This window comes from Protobothrops mucrosquamatus, unplaced genomic scaffold (assembly GCF_001527695.2).
Source record: "Protobothrops mucrosquamatus isolate PMUCROS unplaced genomic scaffold, P.Mucros_1.0 scaffold131, whole genome shotgun sequence".
Lineage (NCBI taxonomy): Eukaryota > Metazoa > Chordata > Lepidosauria > Squamata > Viperidae > Protobothrops > Protobothrops mucrosquamatus.
The window spans coordinates 906,295-916,329 of NW_015386498.1; positions in this window are offsets into that span (position 1 = coordinate 906,295).

A 10,035-nucleotide genomic window follows, 5' to 3' on the forward strand; every position below is an offset into this window, starting at 1 on the left:
TTTCCAGCAAGCGGGCCTGACCTAGGGAGGATTTTAGGTAGGGATGATTTTAAGAAAATTTTAATTGACACACAGCTTCGAATATTTGGCTTTTAATTTGGTTTTATGGGGGTTTTTTGTTCTTTGATGTATTTTGTTTGTCTGTTTTAATATGCTGTGCACCGCCCTGAGTCCTACGGGAGAAGGGCGGTATATAAATCAAATTATTAAATTAAATTAAATTAAATAATATAAATTACAACAAACCTTTGTAATGCATGCAATATTGTTTCAGACTGCAGGTGAGAATTCATATGATCAAGTGCTGTTTTATAGTTCTGGTTCAGTCTGTTTGATGGAAAAACATTAGCTTATGTGTAATTCTACTTAGAGTGTTTTCCATCCCAGATATAGATGGAAAATAAGATCCATATACAACATGAAGCACATGCACAAACCTTTCAACTGAATCATTCCTTTGCTTTTCCAGTATTCAATATGTATTCAAACAGAAAGGTTTGTTCATGGCCCAGTTAAATAATTCCTCTATCACTCATGCATAAAAACTAATCTCTTTCAAAAAGAAGAAGTACTTAGCAGCTAGGCCTTTTTATGACTGAATGTTCACATACAGTTTGAATGTTCACTGTGACACACTTGGTTCATATTACCATCTGGCATCTACTTCAAATTTACAAACAAGCTCATGGACTGAGAATAAACCCTACATTTATTGGGAAAGTACATGCTAATGTATGATTTTTTCTGATCTCTCTCTCTCTCTCACACACACACACACACAAAACACAATTAGTATATTCTCAGATTGGAATGCAATGTTGCAGGCTAACTCTGCATTCCACTGTCAGGAGTTGATTCTGACCATCTCAAAATTGATTCAGACATCCATCTTCTGGGGGTCATTAAAATGAAGACCCAGATTATTAAGGACAATATGCTGACTCTGTAAACTGCTTAGAGAGGGCTGTAAAACACTGTGGAGCAGTATATTAGTCTAAGTGCTATTGCTATTAAGATAAATTCAAAGTTAATTTCAAAGGTAAATTATTTGGCAAAAAAATCTACTTACCTTTTACATAAGTATATAAAATGTTTTCCTTTAGCTGAAAGAGCAAATTCCCAGGTACTATATATAAAGAAGTAGTTTTGTGAAGCACTATGAATCTTTTAAGAAAAGGATTTCCATGAAGAACCTTTCCTTTCTGAAAGTCATACTCTGTGTCCCTCATTCAACTCCACATGCTCTTGTTCAACTAGAACTGCATTTCTCTTGGGCCCACCTGAGACTTTTCAATCTCATTTTTTTGCTGAAGCCTCTCACTCAAGGCAAAATCATCTCTCAGCCTAGATAAAGCCTTACTCAAACAAAAGAGGGTTTTGGATTTAGAACTACAAAATAACAGGGCTAAAATCAGTTATCCTCATTTTATGGTGAAGTTGCAGGTTCTCTGTTGGCAATTCTTAATTACATTTGTAATATAGTATATTTCAAATAGAAGACTTTTAACTTTGGTTTGATTTGGCACATTACCTGTTGTGGAAACTGTAGGCAAATATACTAATCTCTATACAATAATTTTAGATATTTCTGCTCAGACACAGAAGCAAATCAATAATCTATGTAAACCTATACCACCAATTGTGCCATGGCATCTGACACTCTTAAATCTGATTATCAGAAAGTTTACTTATCTTTCTTATGAAGAAATTACAATCTTCCTTCTGCAAAACCTAACTTGGACAAAGGTTGTCAGGTTTTTAGCAATAAGTATGGCCTGCAGAAGAGAGGTGATATCTTCTTGTTATTCTTTCAGGTTTGTTTGTTTTCCTATATTTTAAATTTTATATTTTCATTTTATTAATGTGTTTATATTTTTTAATTAATGTTTTACTGGTCTGAAGTCATAAATTAAATTAATGAAATGAATGACTAGAATAATTTTCATTATTTGTGGTGACAATTTTCTAAATATTTATAATTTTGATTCAGTCAAAATCATATCACAGGGGGAAAAATCCCTTCAATCACTAGTTCCATGCACCCAAACATGGATTTCTAAAATAAGAGTTCCTCTGTATTGAAAAAGATATTACTTTTGAAATCTGTGTGAGTCTTTAAAGCACTTTGTGATATAGGAAGATTGGAATAAACAGAGAGGAATAAACAGAAACTGGGCTACAGTTTCTGACTACTGAATTCAGTCAAAGCTTTGTTTTTTTTTCTGTTTTAATTCTTGGCAAATGCCATTTGTTTCTAAACTTGTTTATGTCATTTGCATTCCTCAGTGCAATGCCTCCTTTATAAACCTGTTTGCCTTTTCTTGACTATTTATGTGGAAGCAAGACATGCACGTTGGTTAATGTGGTCGATACAATGCTGCAAAGATAGATATAAATATTCTTGTTTCTGCTGGAAATGGCAGCACTGTTAATTAATAAAAGAGGGGAAGTCACTGCTGCTTTGCATGAAAATTTGTGGGATGAATGCCCATTGTTAAATTAAGTTCATTCCCATTCCCTTTTGAGCATTTTTTTTCTGCTGCAGTTCCTGCTTCAACTTTTGCGGATGGATGTCGGCCAGCTTCATGATTTACAATCTTCAAAAGCTGCTTCTGCCAACATGTGGATCTTGTCAAGGTGCTCAGTGGTGTTTAAGAAGCTTTAGAAGTAAATCCTGCCTTTTACACAAGTTCATTTCCCTCTATTCCCCCTCTCCTAGCCTTAGTTTGACTATGGCCTTGGCTTCTTTGTTCTTTTATGACTAATATTGCCATCTGTGACCATTACATATTGACATAGCAATGTAACATATGAAACACAGGAAAACCAAAAAGTTTTTATTCATCTTAACATTTGTTGCTTAAAGCTAGAATCCTTTTTTGCAATCACCTGAAGCCCTCCCAGGTTTCTTCAGATCTCTAACATGCTGCAATAAATCAACACCTTTTGCTAGTGTTATATATTTGCTATTATGGAAAGCCTTTTTTTGCAGAGATAACTAGTTCCACTGGCACTGCATGAATACCTGCAGCATTAGTATTTATCTATTATTCTTTAAACATAGAAAAAAAAGAAAGTTTGCATGTGTGACATTTAACATCACCTGCTGTTAGTAGCAGATATATCTATTATCAGCCAAATATATTTTTGAGATAAAATCCTACTGAGGACATTAACTGAACCACTCCCAAAATTGAATTTATGGCAGCTGCCTCCAGGAACTGGATTCTAGTCCAGCAACAGTGCAACAGCCAGAGATGATTATAAAGAAGGCTCAGTTTGAGTCCATTTTTGTGTTTAAGAAATATATAAGGTGGAGGAAGAGGAAGTGCAGGTGCAAGAAAACATGTTCTGACTAAATATATTTTGAAGCTGATGTGATGCAAGGTGGACATTTGAAATCTCTGTGGAGATCTTGCATTTTCCTATTTTATACTACAGGATAGACAAATATAAACATTTGACCAGACAATCAAGAGTCACAGCCCTTGATATACCATATTGTATCAACGTGTGGGGTCAACTGAATGCTTTATTCTCTTAAAGCCCAAATAGCAGAAATTAGAGAACAGTATAACAGGGTAGCTAATGAATGACTGGGAATGGAGGTAAATCACCCTGATACCCTGAATTCCATATAATATAAAGGCAATCTGAAGAGAAAAAGAATAATTGTTACACTGTTGGTTACTTCCAAGCTGCCCAGAATGAATAAAAGCCAGGTGAAAATTACATTACATAAAGGCAGCCTTCTGGAGCATAGGTACCTCTGAATTTCCCAGATTTCTCCAGAACTCTACCTGTTGCTGAGAATTATGGGAATTGAAAGCAACACAATGCTGTCGAGGACTCTGTGTTCCAACTGGAAGGTCAAAACTGAAGGGAAACTTGCAAACTGTCAGCAATGATACTAGTGGGAATATTTGTGGGAAATGTTTGACATTTATTAATGTTTATACCTATTAAGCAAGTCCCCCCCCCAACTAACCAAGAGGGGGGCTTTAGTATGAGGCACAGCAAGGGAGTTATCCATGTACTGATAATCCCAAAATAGCTGAAGGACAGTACGCAAAGTAATAGATCTGGTTAGCAGGCTTAGAGACAGATGAAATGGAGCTCAGTAGTCTTCACTAATAATAATAATAATCTTCATTAATAATAGTAGAAGAATTCAAGTGTTACATCAAAAATCTACTGGGCTAATTATTAATTAAGTATCCATCACTGGTACATGGTCATGATGTTTTTTAAAATGCATATCTAGCCTGCACAGTTTTTGAACAAACACCAGTATATGCCCAATTACTTTAATTAAATGATCATAAATATTTTTTATTAGCTGATGACATTCTTTTATTTTTTCCAAATCACCTATTAACTTTTTTTCTAAAAATAATATTTATGAAGAAAGAATAGAAGAAGACTACACAAAATATCATATTCCAGGATAAACAATAATCCTACTCAAAGAACCCCTCCCAACACACAATGACTTGGTTACCTGTCCATCTGATCCAAATGGCTGACGGACATTAAGGAGACAGGTAAAGGTATTTGTGATAATAAATAAGCAGGGGGTCATGGTCTGAGATGAAGAACTTGTTTTTGACAGGGAGAAGTGTGAATCAGGTATTACACATCAGTCATGCAAGAACAAAAAGGCATCCAAAAAGAGAAGCCACCTTCTGGTAGGTGATTCAATTATAAGGGATGTAAATTTAGGAAAGGACACAGAGGTTTCGAAAGAGGTCAGATGTCTTCCAGGTGCTATTGCCAGTAGGGACAAGAAGCGTATTTCTAAAATAATCAAGAATGCCAGCAAGGATGGTGATGTGGAGGCTATTGTACATCTTGGCACTAACGATCTGTCCCAAAAAGATGTACACTCTGTGCAGAATAATTTCCAGAGCTTGGGGCAGGAACTTAGCAGAATAGGCTGTAGGCTTACTTTTTCAGAAGTTTTACCAGTATATAAGGACCAAAATGGAAAAGGCCAGCGTATAGCACAATTCAATATGTGGCTAAAGGAGTGGTGTAAAGGGGAAGGGTTTGGATATATTAGTCACAATGTCTGTAGCTGGTCCAATGAAAAAATGTACAAAAGAGATGGTTTGCATCCATCAAAGAAAGGGACTGAGTTACTCAGCTATAAATTCACAAATTTTCTGGAGGAATATTTAAACTAAACAGCAGGGACAGTGAGTTAATTGATACAGAACATCCCTGTCTCCGGCAATCTAAAAATTATAGGGCTATCAGTGCATGTAACATAGATGTGTGTGTGGACAAGAACATCAACCTTGCTGTCAAGCAAAATCAAGCTTCTAATAGTGAGTGTCACACAAAGTGCACTAACCAAATAGGTAGTAAGACAATAGGGGAACTCAGGCACCACACAGGTTATATAGAAAGTAAACAAAGGGTCAGTCATAAAGGACTCAAATGTCTATACACCAATGCACAGAATATGAGCAGCAAACAGGTTGAACTAGAAATTCAGGTTAATGAGGGCAGATATGATATTGTTGCCATTACGGAAACATGGTGGGATGAAACCTACAAGTGGAAAACGTAGCTGAGGGATTTAAATTATTTAAAAGAAACAGACCAAATAAAAGAGGAGGCGGAGTTGCTCTATATGTAAGAAATAACTACATCTCTACAGAAATAGAGCACAACAATGATGGAAACTGTATTGAATGCATTTAGGTCAATATAAAAGTGGAAAAATGACATTACCATAGGTGTATACTATAGGCCATCCAACCAAACAGAGGAAATAGATGAACTTTTTGCTAGTCAGCTAACTAAGCTATGTAGGAAACACATCACAATAGTAATGGGGGACTTTAACTACCCTGACATCAACTGAGAGACAAACTCTGCATCAAGTGGAAGATCAAACAGATTCCTTGCAAACCTAGCAGACAATTGTGTCTCCCAAAAAGTAGAGAAGGGAACTAGGGGATTAGCCATTTTGGATCTAATTCTCACTAACAGAGATGAAATGATAGAAGGTGTTGAAGCCACAGGAACCTTGGGAGGAAGTGATCATGCAATATTGGAATTCAACATTATGGAAGCACAAGCAATAGAACACAGTCAAACTAGAGTCTTGGACTTTAAGAGAGCTAATTTCAATAAACTTAGAGAGGGCTTAGAAAGGATTCCATGGATGAGAATCCTCAAGGGAAAAACAACTCAAGAAGCTTGGGAAATTTTGAAAAGTGAGATAATAAAAGCCCAGTCCAGCACAATACCAACAAAGAGGAAAAATAACAGCTCTCAAAAGAAACCAGCATGGCTGCATAAAGAACTCTCTAATAAATTGAAAGATAAAAAGGACAAGTATAGAAAGTGGAAAGAGGGGCACATAACTAAATCAGAATATCAGCAAATAGCCAGAGCCTGCAAAGATGAAGTGAGGAAAGCTAAGGCTCAAAATTAACTAAGGCTTGTAACCAAAGTCAACATGTAAAAAACAAGGAAAAAGTGAAGGAAATGATTGGTCCATTAGTGGGTAAAAGTGGCAAGACGGTGACAAGCAACAGGAGAAAGCAGAACTATTTAACTCGTTTTTTTGCATCTGTCTTTACACAAAGGGAAAAAACAGACCAACCTACGAAAAATAATGCCATAAAAAACAGAATAGAAACACAAGTTAAGATAGACAAGAAAATGGTAAGTGAGCACCTGTCCAGCCTAGATGAGTTCAAATCACCAGAACCAGATGGATTACACCCCAGGGTTCTCAAGGAACTGGCAGATGTGATCTCAGAACCATTGAACTATATTTTTCAAAGATCCTGGAGCACTGGGGAACTACCGGAGGACTGGAAAAGAGCTGATGTAGTTCCCATCTTCAAAAAGGGAAAAAAATGGACCCAGGAAATTACAGACTATCAACCTGACCTCAATACCTGGGAAGATTTTGGAAAAGATAATCAAACAATGAATCAGAGAACATCTAGAGGCAAACAAAGTCATTACTAAAAGCCAACATGGGTTTGTCAAAACAGATTTGTTTTGCCAGACAAATCTTATCGCATTCTTTGACCAAGTGACAAAATTAGTGGATCAGAGGAATGCTGTGGATATAATTTACTTGGACTTCAGTAAGGCATTTGATAAAGTAGATCACAACCTACTACTTGATAAAATAGAAAAATGTGGGTTAGACAGCATCACCACCAGATGGATCCGTAGCTGGCTGACCGGCTGTACTCAGCATGTGGTCCTCAATGGAACCGCATTTATATGGAGGGAAGTGTATAGTGGGGTGCCCCAGGTCTCTGTTCTGCGCCCAGTGCTCTTCAACATCTCCATCAATGATTTGGACAAGGGGATAGATGGGGAAATCATCAAATTTGCAGACGACACCAAGCTGGCAGGAATAGCCAACACTCCAGAAGACAGGCTTAGGATACAGGAGAATCTGGACAGACTTGAACACTGGGCGTTATCTAACAAAATGAAATTCAATGGTGGAAAAAGTAAGGTTCTACATTTAGGCAAGAAAAACCAAATGTACAGGTATAGTATAGGGAGTACCTTGCTCAACAGTAGTAACTGTGGACAATCACTTACATATGAGCCAGCAGTTTGCTGCAGCTGCCAAAAAGGCCAACACAGTGCTGGGCTGCATTAACAGAGGGATAGAATAAAGATCACGTGAAGTATTAATACCACTTTACAATGCCTTGGTAAGGCCACACTTGGAATACTGCATCCAGTTTTGGTCACCACGATGTAAAAAAAGAAGTTGAGACTCTAGAAAGAGTACAGAGAAGAGCAACAAAGATGATTAGGGGGCTGGAAGCTAAATCATATAAGGAAAGGCTGCTGGAAATGGGTATGTCTAGGTTAATGAAGAGAAGGACGAGAGGGGACATGATATCAGTGTTCCAATATCTCAGGGGCTGCCACAAAGAAGAGGGAGTCAAGCTATTTTCCAAGGTGCCTGAAGGTAGAATAAGAAGCAACGGATGGAAACTAATCAAGGAGAGAAGCAACTTAGAACTAAGGAGAAACTTCCTGACAGTTAGACCAATTAATCAGTGGAACAACCTGCCTCCAGATGTGGTGAATGCTCCAACACTGGAAGTTTTTAAGAAGAGACTGGACAGCCATTTGTCTGAAATGGTATAGGGTTTCCTGCCTGAGCAGGGGGTTGGACTAGATGACCTCGAAAGTACCTTCCATCTTTATTATTATTATTATTATTATTATTATTATTATTATTATTATTATTATTATTATTATTATTATTATTATTATTATTAAACAGGCAGGTCTTCAATGCTTTATCAGACTAACAAGGCTGGAGCCATTTTTGGAAGGTTTGTGATATCAGAAAAAGCTTTTTTTCCCTATAATAAAATAACAACTGCTAATTCCCCCAGATTATATTATCTGTAAGACCAAATGAATACATATTATTTTACATATACATATATGTTTTGCATTCCATTTTTTCTTTAACCACAAATGAGCGCATATGGACTGTACTCTGACAGAATTGGATTTTTTTCCTGGATCATCCTGAAAGAATAAGAAGCATCTAGTAAGTCATTAGTCCAAATCCTACACCAAAATACTCAACATTTTAAAAAACAACAAATAACTTAGTAGGTTAGATAGGTTGATTCTAAATCATCTAAGCAGGTATACACATACATTAATTTTAAGTCTATTATGTATAAGAAGAAAAGAACTGATGAACTGATGAAATATTTCTGAAATTTCAGAATTTCTAAAAGACAACAGAAATAATTATTTGTAATTATGAAGCTCATAATGATAGTGAGACAAAGAGGCTGGATTCCAAAGTTGATCATATTACCTGACAGACTGAGGAAGTTGTATTTGATGGCAATGAAGGCGGCGGGGGGGGGGGGGGAGAAGTATAGAAGGGAAAATAGTAATTTCTTGATTATTCCCTGTTGTGAGCCTACAGAATTATATATTAATCAGAACACAGAGAATATAGAATTCAGGGAATTAAATAAAAATGCTATTGCTTTTAATTCTTAAACCTTACAATAGGCAAACAAATTTTTTAAGTAATTCAAGTCTCTATACTCTTATTTTTCTGTTTTGGTAGGTAAAGCTTTGGATTCAGGGAGCATACTAGCTAATGTCCTAAATAGTGTTTTTTTTCCCCAAAAGGCAACTTTCTTTTTTTTTTGTTCTTTGAAAATGTTTTCCTTCTCACCTAAGAAACTTTTTCAGTTCTCTGAATGATTGAGAATCTCCATAGACAGGCTTCCGGTTTGAGACGTCGACTTCGTTGGAGGTTTCCTTTGAAGTCTCCCTCCCGGGGCTGCGTTAGAGCCGTGCCGACAGCATAAATCAGCTGTCGGGCGGCTTGAAACTCACCTCCTGGGCTAAAGGAGGTGGGGGAGCCGCTCCGGATAGGTGTTGAGCTCCCCAAGTTCCTTGAGGAATTTGGGTGAGAGCCCCGCCAGAGTCCGGAGCTATCTCCGCACCCCGGGCAGACCTCGCCGTGTGCGAGACAAGAAGTTGCGCTCGCTGCTGCTTTCAGAAGATGTTCTTTTTTTTGTGAGTACTTATCTTGACAGCCAGTGCTGAACAGGAAAATGGACTTAACAGGGTTTTAATTTTAAATTTAACTCTGGAAGATCAAAGAGATCTCCCCCATTCATCAAAGTGAAAGTGAGGAGGAAAATGGCCGCGGCAGTTGTTTTTTTGCAACAAAGAAAAATTTCCACTTTCCCTTTGGTATAGTGAGGACGGACTTTGTGGATTCTTTTTTTCCTCTGACTTCAGATTTTTGATTTAAAGGACTATTTAAAAGAAATATATAATGGCTTCTGAGCGGACTGGACCTTCTGCTATTCCAAAATTAATTAAAACAACTGTACTTTCATCTTTGCAACCCTCATCGCAGATATCTAAATCTCCTCCCCCCACATCTACTCCCTTCCTCACTTTTCAAAAATTACAAGAAGTGCTTGATGATTATACTGAAAAGCTTATGTTAAAAGTGCGGCAATTTACTGATGACTTGATGAA